Raw genomic sequence first — 20,405 nt, 5'->3', positions numbered from 1 at the left:
TAGGATTAGAATATTACATCAGACCAATGAGAAAACAATGTTTATACAGAAATGTGGTTTTAATGAAAAGTATATTTAATACCTGCTTAAAGGTTATTTTCAAAAGGTACTTTTAATCTGACAAACGAGCCTCATTGGAATGCATATTCTAATTTAGCGAGTATGACTTTATACATTATAAAAGGACACAAAAGAGACTGGAATATGCAAAATAATTTTTGTATTTCTTTTTAGCCCAAACCTAGTTCAAAGCCTGTCTTACTAAAGTCTTTAGCTTAAGCTTAAAAACTAGATTGTCTCATTTTCTTTTGAGAAAAATACTTTGTTTTTACATTTTGTCACAGTTTAGCTAAAAAGTTCACTGTAATTTACTGGGATTTTATCTTAGCAAGCAGGACAAATTAAACAGTGTAAAGATAATACATGGTTTTCCAAAGGTTATACTTCTGTTAAAAAGTATACCATTTGTATTCAGAGCCACCGTGTTTCACTGTGTAAAAGGAAAGTTCAGGGTGATGAGTAGCGTTTTGCAGGTAGTTGAACAAGTTTAATTATGATCCCATCTGATCAGAGCACATTCACATGTTCGCTGGGTCCACAGCATGACTTGTGGAAAACTTTAAATAGGACCTTCCATGGCTCTCTTTCAACAATGGGTTTCTTTCGTTTTCCTTCCACTTCCCATTATGTACCATTTTGTGTTAGTCTATTACATAAAATCCCCCCAAAACATTAAAGTTTGTAGGTGTAATGTGACAAAGTGAAGGGGTGTGAATACGTTTGCAAAAGCACCATAAATATCCAATGGCATTAAAAGCTAAGATAGTCTTATATAATATTGCAGTGTAGCAAGGGACAAAGTCTGTAACTTTTCTCAACCCCAGTTCACCCCTGAGGTGTGCTGAACTCTGGTTACACTTCACTGTGACAGAAGAAGAAGGGGCGGGGGGGTATTTAAAAGAAAAATGCTGAGCTTGTCCTATTAGATAATGGCTCCTTTGCTCTGCTGTGCTCTTCAACCTCTCAGGCACTTCTTTCTGCCAGAAGGCCACTCACGAAATTAGCACCACATTCTGCTGTTGATTCAGACACACGCGCAGCTTTCCTGAAATTCAAAAGAGTCTGCTGTTATTAGTTGAGATTAATCAAGCACACATCTTGAATACTGTAGTTTATTTGGGCATGCTTTCACTAGGTTGACACCACAAGATCTGGCTGTTATTTTAGCTGCGGCCAGAAGGTAGCAGTAGAGGTTCGTTGTCAAAGAGGGAGCATCCTCTGCACTGGATGGGAGGAGGGAGGTGGTTTGTTAATCTGCGGCATCCTGCTGCTGAAGCTTTCCAGCTGATGAGAGAAGGAAAGACGAAGAGGAGGGATGAAAGCATGGTTTGATCACAGCTCGCTGGCCACGTTTGTCGCTGCAACAGAGAGAGAGAGATGAGGAGAGAAAGAGGAAAATCCCCAACCTTGAGCAACAGGAAGGTGCTTCCCTTTTTTTTTTAATCAGATCTTGCTGGGGTTCTGGATGGTTCTGCTGAGACCCCCCCCCCCCCCCCCCCCCCGCCTGTGACAAGTCAGATCCTGACTGATGGGAGAGGTTGGCCATCTTCAGCTCCATCCATACTTAATGAGCAACCAGAACTTCACTTAACTTAACTACTGGAATTGTTTAAAATGCTGATCCTGGAATTTGTAGCCTGAGTTGCTTTCCCAAATTATGTAAATCTACAATTCTCCTTCTTAGGTCTTAGCCAAGTTCTTTTGACTTTCCCATTATCACTGGTGGCTTTGGATGCGGGCAATGTGGCTCACTGCCCAGGTTGCCATTCTATAAGGGGGCGGCATGAGTACCTAAAAAGAAAGGATCTATCAGCTATGCTTTAAATGTTCAGTCCATGGGTAGTGGGCGCCCTCTGTTTTGCACACAGTGCATCCAGTGTAAGAAAATGTACTGCAGCTGGTTTTTGCTGATGGTGGTACCTGATTCACAGATTATGGAATCTGGACTGCATTTGGCCATCTTTAGTTCACTATTTAAGCTACCAAGGTAGGGTTAGGGCCAGGGTTATACAAGGAAACAGAGCTCACCTTAAGTCAACTAGCAAACCTGAAAAGAACCCTGAAAGATTTTAAGGTTAACATGTCTTCTCTCCAGCTGGATGATAGAATATTATACAGAAATTTGGAACAGTGCCTAACACTGTCATCTTTTGATCAAGTTAAGTGGACAAACATTGCCCTCAGGGAAGAACCTACACTCGATTTAAATAATGGAAAACTCATTGACTTCAATAAAATTGACACTACTCCAAACAGTTGCAGGTGATCTCAGGTGAAAGTGGGCATAACTCACAGCAGAGCTGCACTTATGGATAGTCAAATCTTCCTAGAAGCCAAGCTCTGAGAATTCACAGCAGTATACAGGTCCTTCTCAAAATATTAGCATATTGTGATAAAGTTCATTATTTTCCATAATGTCATGATGAAAATTTAACATTCATATATTTTAGATTCATTGCACACTAACTGAAATATTTCAGGTCTTTTATTGTCTTAATACGGATGATTTTGGCATACAACTCATGAAAACCCAAAATTCCTATCTCACAAAATTAGCATATCATTAAAAGGGTCTCTAAACGAGCTATGAACCTAATCATCTGAATCAACGAGTTAACTCGAAACACCTGCAAAAGATTCCTGAGGCCTTTAAAACTCCTAGCCTGGTTCATCACTCAAAATCCCAATCATGGGTAAGACTGCCGACCTGACTGCTGTCCAGAAGGCCACTATTGACACCCTCAAGCAAGAGGGTAAGACAAAGAAAGAAATTTCTGAACGAATAGGCTGTTCCCAGAGTGCTGTATCAAGGCACCTCAGTGGGAAGTCTGTGGGAAGGAAAAAGTGTGGCAGAAAATGCTGCACAACGAAGAAAGGTGACCGGACCCTGAGGAAGATTGTGGAGAAGGGCCGATTCCAGACCTTGGGGGACCTGCGGAAGCAGTGGACTGAGTGTGGAGTAGAAACATTCAGAGCCACCGTGCACACGCGTGTGCAGGAAATGGGCTACAGGTGCCGCATTCCCCAGGTCGAGCCACTTTTGAACCAGAAACAGCGGCAGAAGCGCCTGACCTGGGCTACAGAGAAGCAGCACTGGACTGTTGCTCAGTGGTCCAAAGTACTTTTTTCGGATGAAAGCAAATTCTGCATGTCATTCGGAAATCAAGGTGCCAGAGTCTGGAGGAAGACTGGGGAGAAGGAAATGCCAAAATGCCAGAAGTCCAGTGTCAAGTACCCACAGTCAGTGATGGTCTGGGGTGCCGTGTCAGCTGCTGGTGTTGGTCCACTGTGTTTTATCAAGGGCAGGGTCAATGCAGCTAGCTATCAGGAGATTTTGGAGCACTTCATGCTTCCATCTGCTGAAGATGGAGATGAAGATTTAATTTTTCAGCACGACCTGGCAAAGTGTCACAGTGCCAAAACCACTGGTAAATGGTTTACTGACCATGGTATCACTGGGGTCCCACCCTGGAGCCAGGCCTGGGGTCGGGACTCGTCGGAGAGCACCTGGTGGCCGGGTTGCTCCTCGCGGGACCCGGCCGGGCACAGCCCGAACGAGAGACGCGAGGCCATCCCCCAGTGGGCCCACCACCTGCAGGGGGAACCGTGAGGGACCGGTGCAAAGAGGATTGGGTGGCGGACGAAGGTGGAGACCTCAGCGGCCCGATCCTCGGATGCTTAGGCTGGCTCTAGGGACGTGGAATGTCACCTCGCTGGGGGGGAAGGAGCCTGAGCTTGTGCGGGAGGTCGAGAGATATCGACTAGAAATAGTCGGGCTCGCCTCCACGCACAGCGTGGGCTCTGGAACCCATCTCCTTGAGAGGGGTTGGACTCTCTTCTACTCTGGAGTGGCCCACGGGGAGAGGCGGCGGGCTGGTGTGGGTTTGCTTGTTGCCCCCCAGCTCAGCCGTCTCGTGTTGGGGTTTACCCCAGTGGATGAGAGGGTTGTATCCCTGCGCCTTCGGGTTGGGGAGAGGTCTCTGACTATCATTTCAGCCTACGGGCCGAGTGGTAGTGCAGAGTACCCTGCCTTCTTGGCGTCCCTGTCGGGGGTGCTGGATAGTGCCCCTCCCGGGGACTCCATTATTCTGCTGGGGGACTTCAATGCCCACGTGGGGAACGACAGTGACACCTGGAGAGGCGTGATCGGGAGGAATGGCCTCCCCGATCTGAATCCGAGTGGTGTTTTGTTATTGGACTTCTGTGCTAGTCACGGATTGTCCATAACGAACACCATGTTCAAACATAAGGGTGTCCATCAGTGCACTTGGCACCAGGACACCCTAGGCAGGAGGTCGATGATCGACTTTGTTGTCGTATCATCAGACCTTCGGCCGCATGTTTTGGACACTCGGGTGAAGAGAGGGGCTGAGCTGTCCACTGATCATCACCTGGTGGTGAGTTGGATCCGCTGGAGGAGGAGAAAGCCAGACAGACTTGGCAGGCCCAAGCGCATAGTGAGGGTCTGCTGGGAACGCCTGGCGGAGCCCTCGGCCAGGGATGTATTCAACTCCCACCTCCGGGAGAGCTTCGACCAGATCCCGGGGGATGTTGGAGACATAGAGTCCGAGTGGACCATGTTCTCTGCATCTATTGTCGATGCTGCTGCCCATAGCTGCGGCCGTAAGGTCTGCGGTGCCTGTCGTGGCGGCAATCCCAGAACCCGGTGGTGGACACCGGCAGTAAGGCATGCTGTTAAGCTGAAGAAGGAGTCCTATCGGCTGTGGTTGGCTTGTGGGACTCCTGAGGCGGCTGACGGGTACCGTGAGGCCAAGCGTGCTGCGGCCCGGGCTGTGGCAGAGGCAAAAACTCGGGCCTGGGAAGAGTTCGGTGAGGCCATGGAGAAGGACTACCGGTTGGCCTCGAAGCGATTCTGGCAATCCGTCCGGCGCCTCAGGAGGGGGAAGCAGTGCTTTGCCAACACTGTTTATAGTGGGGGCAGGAGACTGCTGACCTCGACTGAGGACATTATCGGGCGGTGGAAGGAGTACTTCGAGGATCTCCTCAATCCTGCCATCACGCATTCCGTGGTGGAAACAGAGGCTGGGGACTCGGGGTTGGACTCTTTCATCACCCAGGCTGAAGTCACCGAGGTGGTTAAAAAGCTCCGCGGTGGCAAGGCTTCGGGGGTGGATGAGATCCGCCCTGAGTACCTCAAGTGTCTGGATGTTGTAGGGCTGTCATGGTTGACACGCCTCTTCAACATTGCGTGGCGGTCGGGGACAGTGCCTCTGGACTGGCAGACTGGGGTGGTGATCCCCCTTTATAAGAAGGGGGACCGGAGGGTGTGTTCCAACTACAGGGGGATCACACTCCTCAGCCTCCCTGGTAAGGCCTACGCCAGGGTATTGGAGAGGAGAGTCCGACCGATAGTCGAACCTCGGCTTCAGGAGGAACAGTGTGGTTTTCGTCCCGGCCGTGGAACACTGGACCAGCTCTATACCCTCTACAGGGTGCTCGAGGGTTCATGGGAGTTTGCCCAACCAGTTCACATGTGTTTTGTGGACCTGGAGAAGGCATTCGACTGTGTCCCTCGTGATGCCCTGTGGGGGGTGCTCCAGGAGTATGGAATCGGGGGCCCTTTATTAGGGGCCATCCGGTCCCTGTACGAGCGGAGCAGGAGTTTGGTCCGCATTGCCGGCACTAAGTCGGACCTGTTCCCAGTGCATGTTGGACTCCGGCAGGGCTGCCCTTTGTCGCCGGTCCTGTTCATAACTTTTATGGACAGGATTTCTAGACGCAGCCAAGGGCCGGAGGGGGTCTGGTTTGGGGACCAGTGGATTTCGTCTCTTCTTTTTGTGGATGACGTGGTCCTGCTGGCCCCCTCTAGCCAAGACCTACAGCATGCGCTGTGGCGGTTCGCAGCCGAGTGTGAAGCGGCTGGGATGAGGATCAGCTCCTCCAAGTCCGAGGCCATGGTACTCGACCGGAAAAGGGTGGCTTGTCCTCTTCAGGTTGGAGGGGAGTTCCTGCCTCAAGTGGAGGAGTTTAAGTATCTCGGGGTCTTGTTCACGAGTGAGGGAAGAATGGAGCGGGAGATCGACAGACGGATCGGTGCGGCTGCCACAGTAATGGGGGCGCTGTGCCGGTCCATTGTGGTGAAGAGAGAGCTGAGCCGAAAAGCAAAGCTCTCAATTTACTGGTCGGTCTACGTTCCTACCCTCACCTATGGCCATGAACTTTGGGTCATGACCGAAAGAACGAGATCACGGATACAAGCGGCTGAAATGAGCTTCCTCCGTAGGGTGGCCGGGCACTCCCTTAGAGATAGGGTGAGGAGCTCGGCCATCCGGGAGGAGCTCGGAGTAGAGCCGCTGCTCCTCCACATCGAGAGGAGCCAGTTGAGGTGGCTTGGGCATCTATACCGGATGCCTCCTGGACGCCTTCCTCGGGAGGTGTTCTAGGCACGTCCCACCGGGAGGAGGCCCAGGGGACGGCCCAGGACACGCTGGAGGGACTATGTCTCTCGGCTGGCCTGGGAACGCCTTGGGCTCCCCCTGGAGGAGCTGGAGGAAGTGTCTGGAGAGAGGGACATCTGGGCGTCTCTGCTGAGTCTGCTGCCCCCGCGACCCGGTCCTGGATAAGCGGAAGACGACGAACGAACGAACGGTATCACTGTGCTCAATTGGCCTGCCAACTCTCCTGACCTGAACCCCATAGAGAATCTGTGGGATATTGTGAAGAGAACGTTGAGAGACTCAAGACCCAACACTCTGGATGAGCTAAAGGCCGCTATCGAAGCATCCTGGGCCTCCATAAGACCTCAGCAGTGCCACAAGCTGATTGCCTCCATGCCACGCCGCATTGAAGCAGTCATTTCTGCAAAAGGATTCCCGACCAAGTATTGAGTGCATAACTGTACATGATTATTTGAAGGTTGACGTTTTTTGTATTAAAAACACTTTTCTTTTATTGGTCGGATGAAATATGCTAATTTTGTGAGATAGGAATTTTGGGTTTTCATGAGCTGTATGCCAAAATCATCCGTATTAAGACAATAAAAGACCTGAAATATTTCAGTTAGTGTGCAATGAATCTAAAATATATGAATGTTAAATTTTCATCATGACATTATGGAAAATAATGAACTTTATCACAATATGCTAATATTTTGAGAAGGACCTGTACACATTTCCTGCCAATATAGGGTCAATCAGGCTTTGGAACAGATACGTGTGCCAGGCATCGGGCCATGGCCCTGACCTGACCCCATGCTGGGGTGACTGGCAAGAGTGTGCTCAAGCTGAGGGACTCTGTCAGAGCCTAATTCCCAGCACAAAATGATCCCCTGAGAGGTCTGGTCTGAAAACATGATTCTGAACGTCATCAGCTCTGCCTGTCCACAAGGCAAAATGCTGCGCTTTTAGAGGCAGAATGAATCAAAGAAAAGGAAACCGATTTGTGTTCATTGTCTTGTCTATCCCATTCTGCTCTTAAGGTGTATGCATCAGTGATCTCATCTGGTCATGTGGGGCTTGGAGGGAATTTATTTTTAACCACCCTCCTCTGAAAATGACTGAGACTGTTCCATCCTGCGGCTTATTCCTGGTTTATACCTCCGACTGGCACATCTAAAGCTGTTATCCATCAAGCAGTGACAGCTGTTAATAGGACATACATTCTTGTCTTTTGTACCACCCAAACAGCTTTCAGATACGAGGCGGTAGAACGTTGTGTAAGCTCACAGTGACGTGGTTTCAGGACTTCTCCCTGTTTACTCTACTAGGACAGGGAAAATAAAAATAGCATCGTCTATGTCGTGCGTAAGCTTTGGGTGATGTGCAGCACTTTCTGGGCTGACTTCCGAACAGACCCCCCTGAGGCCAGTGACCGTGCAATGCTTTCAAAAGACCCCTCGGTTGTCTCTGTCTACATAAAGAGGAGTGCACCAGCAACATTCTTGCTCAGAGAAACATCTGTCCAAACATCTGTATGTTGAGTTTCCAGTTGTTTTATGTATCACTTTCTGTTAGCACTTGCTCAGATGATTTAGCATCAGAGCTCCTCCAGTGCCTGCAACTTTCTTTCAGACTTTATGTGATAGTTCAACAAGAATAGTCTATAAAAGTATACATAGATTTCCAAAGTTTTTACAAATAAAAATCTAATACATTAATAATCAGCTCCTTTTAATCTAAGACACCAAAATAAAATCCAAAACAACAATATCAGGGGTCTCCAACTGAGGTCCTGGAGGACCGTGCGGTGTCCTGCAACTCCTAGGTACTCCGACACACCTGAGTCAAATAGCTGAATTACTTCCTTAACATGCAGAAACGTTCTGCTAATGACCTAATTATTTAATTCAAATGTGTTGAAGCACAGACATGCCAAAACACTGCAGGACACTCACACTCAAGGACTACTGTATTCAGACCACTGGTTTAGATTAAAGCATTCATGTGTTATAATGGTCCAGTTAAAGTCCAGATATCTGTGGCCAGATTTGAAAATTGCTGTTCACAGACACTCTTCATCCCATCTGACTGAACTTAAAACTATTTTCCAAATAAGAATGGACAAAGGCTTCTGTCTCTAGATGTATAGGACTGGTAGTGACACAGGGCCAAACTCTTTATATTTGTATTTACTTTGTGGGTCCATTACATAAAATGCTAAAGTTTGTTGATTATTTTTTTTATGTGACACATTTAAGAGTTCAAGGAGAAGGAGAACTTTTGTAGGGTACTATATACAAAATATCTGTAGGATAATAATCTACAGATTCTTCTGACTAGGTTCTAACAGCAGGTCCTCTACACTGAAACAAAATAAAGTTCTAACAGAATGTTTCCAAGTGCTGATGATAAAGGTTTGGACCTCAACTTCCTGACACCAGTGGTTCTTGTCTGCTGCAGCCATCTCTATTATCTGAAGTTACAGCTCCTCCTGACTTGACGGCCTGAAACCGAGGAGCTCCAACGGGGTGGCAGGCTTCTGAGTCAGGTTTGTTTAGCCGGCCAGACAAGGTGGTAGTATCACCTTCCAGCCCCACACCCACTTTCCTTAGACACTGTACAGTATCTCCTCATTATGTCAGGTCTGATATGCAAAGTAACTCCAGGAACTATTGTTACATGGCGGTGTCAGACAGGAGCAGCATTTATGAGATGGTGTGTATGTGTTCAGGGAAAAGGAAGTGCAAATGTCCCCTTTTCCTGCTTTCTAAATTCACATTCAGAATGGCCTCCAAACCAGTGACAAGACAGCAGGTTAAAGGTTTTACATGGAGTTTACATCCAATTCAGCATCATCTTGCAGGACAGATAAACAGGCACATCTTATCTAGCTCTGGGAGGCTCTGCTTAGTGCCAGTTCCAATATGGAAATGTAGTCAAATGGTAAACCGGCGCTGGAGGCAGCATGAATACTGCCTCAGGACTCCCCTGGGTCTTTCTTTAGCTGTAGTTTGTGTTTGCTTGCACCTAAAGCACATGTGAATAAATGTATGCAACCACATTTTGTTTAGGCTGAATTTCTACTTGATTGCTTGTCAGTCTGTTACTGTGTTTGAGTTTTCATTGGTCAGGGAAAGTGTGCTTTGTGCTGGAATCAGTGGAGGGAGAAAATCAGCCAGCCATTTGGCCGCTGTCCCAATTGGCAGTGTGTCTGTCGACAGGTTGCTGATGAAGCACACTGCACAGACAGGTCTGACGCTCTGTCTGTTTCATCTCCACTGGGATATATAAAAGCATGCATCAGAGGAATCTCCTACTAATTTTTCAAAAAGTAATACAAAAAGAACTGAAATGGATCCCTGTGACATTTTGAAAACAAAATGGATAAGAGGGAATAGGTAAGGTTGGAGAAAGGCCATCCCTAATGAGGTGGTTCTGTGCAGCATCTTGCTTTTTTGGCTCACAGTTTGGTCATTTGATTTTTGAGTATTGGAGTTTAGGCTTGGAATATTTTCTCATGTCAAGGTTTGCCAAGTTTTTAAAAAGTTATGGTTTTAAAACCTCAAAAAAGTAATAGCATTCCTACAGTTCAAAGTCCTTTTAATGAGATGCTAGAGAAAGTGACGGAGCGTCTGTAGTTTTATCCGGCTGTAGGAAGCCCTGCCCCTTTCCAACCTGTTGCTGCACACTGCCTGTTAGCTGACTTAAATAAGGCAGCCACAGTTTCCCCTCACTTACAAGAAAGACCAATTTGGCTGTTTAGAAGCATAGGCAGTACATTACAAACGTGTACATTATTGAATAGTAGTTTAGCACACCAGCTACATAAGGTGGTGAAATTGTACAGCAAAACAGAATATTATAATTGCATGACATACTTTTTCCATAAATGCTGATTTAATTGAGGCTCTTATGAAACCTAGAGTGAAAAAAGTAACAATCCCAGACAATGAATCTCAATTTTTATCACAGCATTCTCCCGTCCTTGAAATATGTCAAGCCTTTATTTCTTGCCATTTTGATGAATATGGCTTACGGATAATGAAAACCCAAAATTCTGCAGAAATTAAAATGTAAAAAAGTTAAAACATGTTCACAGATAGTTGAGAGGAAGGAGAAAAATGGTAGGATAAGGTGCACCAGCAAAAGGAATAAGCGTAGCCTTGAGAGAATTTTCATTTAAGATACATCTAATAATTTGGGGGAGCTCCACAAGGAGTGGACCGAGACTGGAGTCAGCACTACACACGGAAGAATCCTACACATGGGCTACAGATATCCTCCTGTCAAACCATTCCTGAACCAGACACAACTTAAGAACCATCTTACTTGAACTAAGAAGAAAATGAACTGGATTGCTACTCAGTGGACCAAATTCTTCTTTTCAGATGAAAATTTTCATTTCATTTGGAAATCAAGGTCCCAGAGTCTGGTGGAAGACTGGAGCGGCACAGAATACATGTTGCTTAAAGTCCAGTATGAATTTTCCACAGTCAGTGATGATTTTGGCCATGTCTTCAGCTGATGTTGGTCCACTGGGTTTTCTGAAGTCCACAGTGAACGCAGCCATCTATCAGGAAATCTTAGAGCTCCTAATGCTTCCTTCTGCTGTTGGAGATGCTGGTTTCTTTTTCTAGCAGGACATGGCACCTGCAGCACTGCCAAAGGTACCAAAAGCTGGTCCAATTCATTATGGGTAAGCCATTTTCATCAAGACTATTGAATTAATCTAAATAACATGTGAATTTCACTTTTTGAAATGAGTGACAAAAATGTTCTTGTAAATAAAAGTGATTAGATTTTTTTTAATGAAAATGCAATGAATCCATACTTTTAGTAAGAGAGAATTTAAGTACACCCGTATATATATCATAGGAAGGGGCGTGTCCTCAGAAGAGGGTTCGTTCTAAACGTAAAACAGGAAACGTCAGCGTTTTTTTCACTGACATGACATCGATCCAACTTCGTGACTTTTGGAAAAGGTCGGAAAGACGATGTCCAATTTCACTCATCTTCTCTGCCCAAGCTTCAAACGGCAGAGCCAGCATTGTCTTGAATACGCCGCAGTCTTGATTGAAAGCCTCCAACACAAACAGATCTGAGGGACTCGTCCGGTTGTTCCTGCGTCTGCTTGCCCGAAAAGACCAGCAGCCATTTGCTGTGGTTTTTGACCCCCACACTGCGCTAAAGAGAGGTTCTCTCTCAGCTATTTCAACATCGGATGGTATATGAAACATTCTCGCTCGTTTTACAGGTCGAGGAGACAGTTCATTTTCTTCTTCTTCTTCTTCCTCCCTCTCCTGCCTTGAGACTGTTTCAGGGCTATCATTAAGGTGCGGGATTGCAAGCTTTAACACAGCCCAGTCGCTGTGGGTGAGTGTACACAGAGCCAGTGATCCATTAAATACCTCATCTTGATCCAATTGATACAGGCAAAGCTCTCCTATTTCATACATGAAAATATAACCCCAGCTGCCAACCAGGCCATATGGCTCCAAAGACCATTCTTCCTGCAGAGTCTTGAACAGGGGTCTTTGTACCCTGCAGATGTAGTATGTTGATTTCTTAGGAGCATTCAATTCACGGGATGAATACTGGTAGACGGTCACTGGGGTTTCGCACAGAACTGACATACCTCTTGGCCAAACCGAGGTCTGATTTTCAACCATGGTTGTTGAAGTTGATGTTGGATCCTCATCATCGGTAGAGTATGTCACGACGGGAATTCCGATAGGTATCTCCGTTGAGGAAGTATATGATGCAGTTGCTTGTTCATCATCATCATCTTGGCACGCGTTGCGTTTCTCCTCCGCTTGACGATAAACTCTCTTAACTCTAGCCATTGTTGAACGGGTGTTCTTTTTTTCCAACGAATGCTGCATGTAAAGTGCAGAGTTTTATCTCTGTATTTAAAGTAAACACTAAGGCACGCCCTATTGTTTTCATTGGGTTATTCAAGGTTTAACGATGCTTACAAACACACCCCCTCTATTTTTAATTGGTGCTGATGCCAAACAGTTTCCGATAATACCATATTTGTCTTGTTCTATTTATAACAAACACACCCCTGTGTTTTAATTGACTCATTTAAGGTATTGCCCCTAATGACGACAACCAATCAGCATCCACTGTTACGCCCCCTTGGACACACCACCTGCTTGACCACGTGACCTCCTGCCCACATGGCGCCCATATGGCCCCCACCGGAAATCCCGCCCTCACCGGAAGTCCCACCCACCTGTCAAAAAGTTTGATGAAAGGGTGTACTTAAATTCTCTTTAGTATTATAGTAAGAGAAACTCAAATTGACGCATGCCTATTGGAGTGGGTTTAAATTATACTGCAGAAAAAGTCTGGAAAGGTGTATGAACACATTTAGATGCCATGGTTAAGTAGTCATCTGCCTACTGCTTTAAACCTGGTGAAAACTAACATCCTGGAATCTGACAGGTGAAGCACCACCCATCATAATACCGTTCTTGACTCACTGAGGAACACATTAAGTATGCCTATGGAGATCTTATGATGCATGGCAATAACCTGCGCGTTAAGAGAGAACATAGAATACATGACAAGGATATGAAATGATCGAAGCAGAAAGATGTGTTTAGTTTTTGCCTCTGGGTGCTTTTCTCAACAGCTGATGTTTTTGATGGGTCCCAATAAACACACTTTGATGTACTTTTACCTGTCTCTCCTCCAGTTGTTCCTAAATGATTGGACTAAATTCTTCTCATTGTGTGCACTTTATGTAAGGTTACGTCACACCTCGCAGCCAGAAGTGTGGCAGTGATGTACTCAATCAGCCATGTACAGGAAGAATGGTCTAGACCAGTGGTTCTCAATGCTGATTCCCAGGACTCACTGTCCTGTCTATGCTTCAGCATACCTGATTCAGATAATTACATTACCTCCTCAGCATGCCATCAAGTGGTGCAGAAACCTGTTAATCGCCCCTTTAAGTGTGATGAGTGGGAGCAGGGAATTAAGATTTTACAAGTTTGGCCTGCATACAGAAACACATCATTTTGAAGGGAAAGGAAAGGTTTTTATAATTACAAATTGAAATATTCATATATATTCATCTCACTTTACTCTAAAACCCCAAATCAAAATCTAGTCCAACCAACCAAGTCCACCTGAATGTAATTTAATCTGAGTATAAATCAGCTGGAGACATCATGACGACTAAGGAACACAGCAGACAGGTCAAAGAGAAGATTGCAGAGAAATTTAAAGCAAGGTTCTGAAAAATATCCCAAGCTTTGGACATCTCAGTGGGCTCTGTTCAATTTATCATCTTTAATAGAAAGAGTAAGGCACAACTGCAAACATGCACTAATTGCAAAACATGACCATCCACCTAAACTGACTGGCCAGACAAGGACAATATTATCAAAAGAAGCAGCCAAGAGAGCCATGGTAACTGGAGGAGCTGCAGAGGTCCACAGCTAGGGTAGGAGAGGAAAGCTAGAAAACTAAACTAAAGTCCCCTAATCACTTTGCTACAAATCATACAGGGGACACAGCAAATGTGGAAAAGGTCATTCTGGAAGAAAAACAAAACACTGAATCAGTGTGACACCTCTAGTGTTGACAAACTAACAGTTGCACACTGCATAAACCAATAAAAAATACAAAGAAAATGCATAATTTGCATTCTACAGTTGCAACAATGATTGGTTGCAAGTGTGACAAGTAACATTAACATGTGTTGGTTCCCATAGATGTAGTTAACTCCATGCTTCTTTGAAGGAATGATAAAAAAACAAATAGAAGACTAATGTTGTAGGCCCATGGGGGGCTCCGCTTTGAAACCAGCTGAAGCGTTCGTAATTCCTTTAAACGGGAGGGGGGAGTTTAAAAGGTGAAACAAGCTCTTGATTAAGTGCAAAGGAGAAACAGATGAATGTTAGACCCATCCGGGAATGACCCTACATCTTAAAGTACAGTCTCTTGTTGTTCTCCAGTCCACTCAAACTGGCTCCTTGATGTTATATCACTGTCCTCATGCTGCAAGCTTTCTTTCTGCAGCTCTGAAATGCAACATTCATTAATACAATGAAGCTGAAAATGCCAGGGGTGGGTTATTTATTTAAGGATTTTATTACTTTTTAACCCTCTTACATAATTTGTAAGGAAATTATCCATACATTCAGCATGCACCGTGCACATCTCAACATTCCTCTATAGTTCTGACAGTGAAGCCAGTGAGTCATGGGGTTTTCCCTGTGGTAGTTGTGCAGGTCTCTGCTCTTGGTTACAGTCAGACTTGTTTATTGGGATGTGGTGTTTTCAGAAATGCAAATTCATTCGTTGCCACTATTTGTTTAAATTGACCTCTCAGCTTGATTGCTACACTCAATTCCTTTCATGCATGCTGTTGACAAATGTGTCATCAGCATCCATGTAGGCATGATGCCATGGTGGCTGCAGCATTACCGCATCATGATGCTGCCATCGCAATGCATCACAGTGGGAATGGTGTGTCATTGGAAGAAAGCACTGTTTTTAAATTAATTTTTTTAAACCTTAAAAAATGAAAAAGAGAAGAGGGGGGGATTGGCTCAAGAGTGTTAGAGGGTAAATGACTTGAAAAACATCGACTGTTGGTGATGAAACTGTGAATAAATCGTGTTTTGTAGTCTTAAGGGGTTGTGATTAATGGACAGAACCTATATATCACTTTTCAATTCACACTGACCACTCAGTGCACTTTTACACAAATTACATTTATCTATTACCAAAATGGTAACATACACTACATTGCCAAAAGTACTGGGTCATACCACCAAATCAATAAATTCAGGTGTTCCAATCACGTCCATGGCTGCAAGTGTATAACTTTGGTGTGGAGAAACTTGGATGGCCTGCACGGAGTCCTGATCTCAACCAAATTAACACCTGTGGGCTGAATTACAGTGGAGGCTGCAATTATGGTTTTCCAGCTATGAACACAGTCCTAAACCTTGTGGACGATGTTTTTGTACACAAACCTGACCAATAAAGCAAATTCTTAAAAAAAAACATTAAAGAAAATAGTAATAGTTCAGTTCACGTGTATTTCTGAAAGATCTTTGTTTTGAGGGACAAAATCTGTCTATCCTCTTCATCACAGAAAGAATTAGGACATGATTAGAGCCCAGGGTGAAAGTAAACATTGTAAGGATAAGGCTAATTGTTGGGAGTGATGATTAAAATGGGATATCAGGCCAGGTGTTCAGTTATTGCTGTGCTCTGTATCCTTGGAAATCGGAACTCAGCTTTGGGGACAATGTCACATCAACATGTTGGAAAACCACTGGAATTTACTAATTGTTGTTTAATTGCTGTTAGTAATACCAGCCAGTGATGTATTTTTATCCATTAAAACACTGTAGCATCACTATCACCAACATATTGTATTTAATTCTTTGTGAGACAAATGTTACAAGTAACAAAACAAAAGAAACTTAAAAACAGCGCATCAAAGAAGCTGTGGGTGTGTTTTTAGATCCACGGTCGCCATATTGGATCTCAAGGTGGGGGTTAAAGAGAAACTTTACATTTTGTACTACAGGTGTTCGAGTTCCATTCAGGCCTCCAAGTAGAAATAAAAAGCAGTAGAAGAATGGGAAGATATATTTATATATTTATTTAATTTCCTTTTGGGATAAGTAAAGTTTTTTTGAATTGAATTGAATATGTATTGTATATACCAGGGTCCGGATCCGGACTCACGTGCCATCCAATCCGGACCCAACCTGATTTTAAACATTTATATATTACTGCATGTTGTCCAACAGTGTCTAACTTCACTTGCGCCTCATCTTGTGTTAATATGGTATCGCCCTGCGGAGCGTCCCTACTGCTACCCAAACCGCAAAGCAGTTTCTCATTTACTATATAGACATAAACATTTTATTTCTGCCAGCTGCGTCTGACTTTTGAAGAGGCGTGACGGACAGCTATATTCGTCAGCGACATTCTGGTCCACACTCCAAGCCAGTTGGTGGCAGTAATTCACCGCATCGTTGTACGCCAACCGCCAGAAAACGACAAAGAAGAGGCTATGTGGGTCCTTCCATAGACACTCGACTGGGTTGGCGCTGCTGAGATGTAACCGTGTGTCCGCCATATTGCTGGAGTCAAGGCTGCGATGTGAACTATTACAAATAAAGGGTCTTTATTTCGTAAAGCACATTTTTACAGAGATTTACGTAATGCCTCACCTTATTTATTCACACACAAACACTTATGTTCGTAGGTATGACGGAGAATCAGGGCCAGGCTAAGATATATATATATTTTTAAATTACAAGTATAAAGTCAGAGTTTTTATGAGAACTCTTACAAAAAAGTGCACCTTTCCATGATTTGGTGTGGACACCTAAACGGTTCGAATAATTCCATGCTGCACACGTAAGAGGCATTTTCGCTCTCCAACTTGACTCCACAAAAATGGCGGCGAGACGCCGTTCAGCGTTCGATAGGGCATCTACGTATTAATGTCTATGGGTCATTCAACGCAGGTTGCTAAGTTACTAGCTTGGGAGCTCACGCTTGCTGATAGTACAATGACTTGGTGCACAGATGAGTTAGTAAAAGAAGATGGCCTTATCAAAAATATGTAAAGTGGACTATGAAAATCACACATTTAACGGACCGAAACATCCGGTCTCTTACAGCGAGCATACAACTGTTCACTGGGAGTACAGTGGATTTTGGGAAAACACAAAAATCCTTTCACTGAATAGGAAATGATCAAAGAGTGCATGGAAGCTGTGGCAGAAACACTTTAAGATCGAAAAGAAGGACAACCACTTAAGGAAAAGGTTAAGCAAATGGCCATCCCTGCCACAAGCAGAACAAGGAGAGCAGAATTTTACCAAGTTGCAAAGACCCAGCTCAACTGAGCCATCCAAAGTGTGTTTAATATTGGTACTTAAACTGGATTGCTCTTTTCTGTTCAGCAGATGATTTCATGGGCATATGAATAATTGATCAATAGTCTAAAAAAAACTCTTGTGTTAATTAAATGGTAAATAAAGATGAAAGAAAATATTTTTGTCTTTTGATTTAAAATGTTTGGACCCTAAAGTGTTTTGATGAGGGAGGGAGTGGACCTCCTCCTATTTTAAATGTGGACCCTTGATATACACATTCTCTAATTGATTCATAAATTCTATATTGCTATACATTCAAAGTTTATGTGCTTGTTTATAATTTTTCTGACAAAGCCATATGACAGGATATGAACATTCAATAGCATAGAAGTCCTTTTATGCCAAGATGGCAAAAGACCTTTCAGATTTCAGAATCAGAAGCAAATCTAGTTAAGAAAAAGCAAAAATAAAGTCTTAAAAAAAAGATCTGCAGACAGGCAAAATTATGAGAAAAGAGAAGATTTTAAAAATAGCATCTAAAACGTACATAAACAAGAAACAAAGGCAGCAAAGGTATCTAAACCATAAGGAATTCCACTGACCATGAGCGGGATAAAGAGCATTAGGCCATGAGAGGACCCAGGATAATCCGGCAAGGAGTGAAAAAAAGAGAGCATATATATTGGGAGGAGTCAACCAATGAACAATGAACCAATGAACAGGTGAGTTTGATTAATTGAATGAGCTGCAGCTGTAGGGGAGCATGAATTGACTGAGCGAAAATGACAGCAAATACTGTACAAACACTGGAAAGAACTACATGTGAAAATGACCGAACAAGGTAAAACATGGGGACGTGTAAAATTATCCCTAAACAAACAACAAACAAGAATTTCCTAAAGAGCAAAATAAACAAAAAATGACACAGAACTCAAAACAAAAGGGAGAAAACAAAACCCCAGTCAGATCGTGGCATTGTGTTTATTTTATTACTCTTTATGAGCTTTGTGAGGAAATGATTTGAGAAAGTTTAGGATTCTGCATTGTCTGGTTTTAATATCCTCAGATTGCAGAGACTCACCTCTTGTTACTATAGATAGGATTCGCATTTTAAAATATTCACGTTCTTAAAATTTTAACAAGCCTCTGCCATCAGAGCTGTTAAAAACTACTGAGCAAATAGCATATGACGTGGGAAATCCCATGGGTTTTTTTTTCTTTTTTTGCTCCCCTTTTTTTCTTGTCTGGTGTATTTCACCAAAAATTAAATTTGGACTTTAGTCTCTTAAAGTTTTCTCATTTAATCCCAATCATATTTTGGGTTTTTTTAATGGTCGTTTCAACCATTGAAAACAAATCTCTGGTCATAGGTATTAGACACTCAGACTTTTTTCCATCAGGATGTAACTCGACACATTTGCTTCATTTAGTATACTAGTATCAGTTAACGAGCAAATTAGAAAAACTTGGGGAGAAAGAACTAAAATGAACAAGACAGAAGTCTGACAAATGTGTGTACCATTTTAAAGAGAATGGAAATATATTTAATTGTCACTCTACTATAAAATAAACATAATTTTACCATGGCTTGCATAAAAGTAAATTAGTTGAATTTGTGTTAAATGAGAGACACTCCATTCAGTTCTGATTTTTCAATTGGTTCAAACCAATCATAATGCTGTTTACTGGAATTAAGTCTTTGAAAGTTTCCAAGTCTGAAGTCACTGTCAACAGGTGTGGCACTCATTGTTTATATAGCAATTAGAAGAACTCAAGATATAAAACAGAACTCTACAGTATTAGTCTTATAATCACACATTAGTGGGGATGGTTATGTAGAACATTAAATCCATTCTTCTTCCTTCTGACAACTTGTTCCAGTTGCATACAAGTCAAACAGGTCCACAGAGGACGCCATTTCTGCTGCTCTCATCCAGCCCTCACCTACCTGGACTCCAAGAACTCACATGTACGAGTGCTGTTCCTGGACTTCAGTTGTGCATTCAAGACAATCATTCCACAGCAGCTCATACAAAAACATGTGCACAACATTAAATCCTCTGTCTGCAACTGGGTGCTGGACTTTTTAACAGGGAGGCCACAAAATGTGCGGATCGGCAGAAACATCTTCAAGACCATCATGCTGAGAACAGGGGCTCCGCTGGGGTGTGTGCTGAGCCTGCTGTTCTTTACAGTGCTGACACATGACTGTGTACTCACCTATAACACCACTCATCAAGTTTGTGGATGACACAACTGTGGTGGGCCTCATCACCAACAATGATGAGACCAACTACAGGTGTGAGGTGAGCTGACTTGTCCAATAATGTAAGGACAACAATTTCTTTCCGAGTTTGGGGAAGACCAAACAAATTGTTGTCGACTTCAGGAGTAGTCCTCCACAGAATCTCTCACTAACCATTGACGGTACTGCTGTGGAGAGGGTAAGCAGCACCAAGTTTCTGGGAGTGCACATTTCCGAGGACCTTTCTTGGACTAACAACACCACATCCCTGGCCAAGAAGACTAAAAAACTCCTCTACTTCCTCCCCAAACTGAGAAGATCAAAAGCTCCTCCTCCATCATGTGCTCTTTCTAACTGGCTGCTTCACTGTGTGGTAAGGAGGCTGCACTGCCACCTGTTGAAAGACTCTGCAAAATATAGTAAACACAGCCACCAGGATCATCAGCTCCATTCTGCCCTCCCTAAAGAACATTTTTGACATCCACCGCACCCGCAGAGCAATTAGCGTTGCTGGTGACACCTCACATCCCCACTTCAGCCTCCTGCCCTTCAGGGAGATGGTACAGGAGCCTCCAAGTTCACTCCTCATAACTCCTGAACAGTTTATCCACCAGGTTGTCAGGAAGCTGAACTCTGTCCACCACCTTTCCCCTCTGATCCATGCCCCTGAATTTTAACCCTACTCTTGCTTAAATTTAACCATTTTTTGTTTTAATTATTTAAACTTTCTGAGAAAGAGAGAGAGAAATGGAATTTCGATTTATCTGTATGCCCTGCATATATGGCGATAAATAAAGATTGATTTATTGATTGATTTATTGGAGGAGGAGCAGCGGC

The 20,405-nt window shown here is 43.9% G+C and overlaps 1 long non-coding RNA gene across 1 annotated transcript; it reads right to left on the bottom strand.

The window, feature by feature from the left end:
- Nucleotides 1-1,156: 1,156 nt before the first annotated feature.
- On the bottom strand, nt 1,157-17,968 carry LOC124882508. The gene is made up of 2 exons (XR_007041917.1): nt 17,926-17,968; nt 1,157-1,418 (listed from the first exon to the last, which is right to left on the bottom strand). It is a non-coding gene; the product is annotated as an uncharacterized LOC124882508 (long non-coding RNA).
- Between the last annotated feature and the right edge of the window lie 2,437 nt (nt 17,969-20,405).

This window comes from Girardinichthys multiradiatus, chromosome 15, assembly GCF_021462225.1.
Source record: "Girardinichthys multiradiatus isolate DD_20200921_A chromosome 15, DD_fGirMul_XY1, whole genome shotgun sequence".
NCBI classification, from domain to species: Eukaryota; Metazoa; Chordata; class Actinopteri; order Cyprinodontiformes; family Goodeidae; genus Girardinichthys; species Girardinichthys multiradiatus.
Note: the sequence above shows the minus strand (reverse complement) of the source record. Positions and strands in the feature narration are given on the sequence as shown.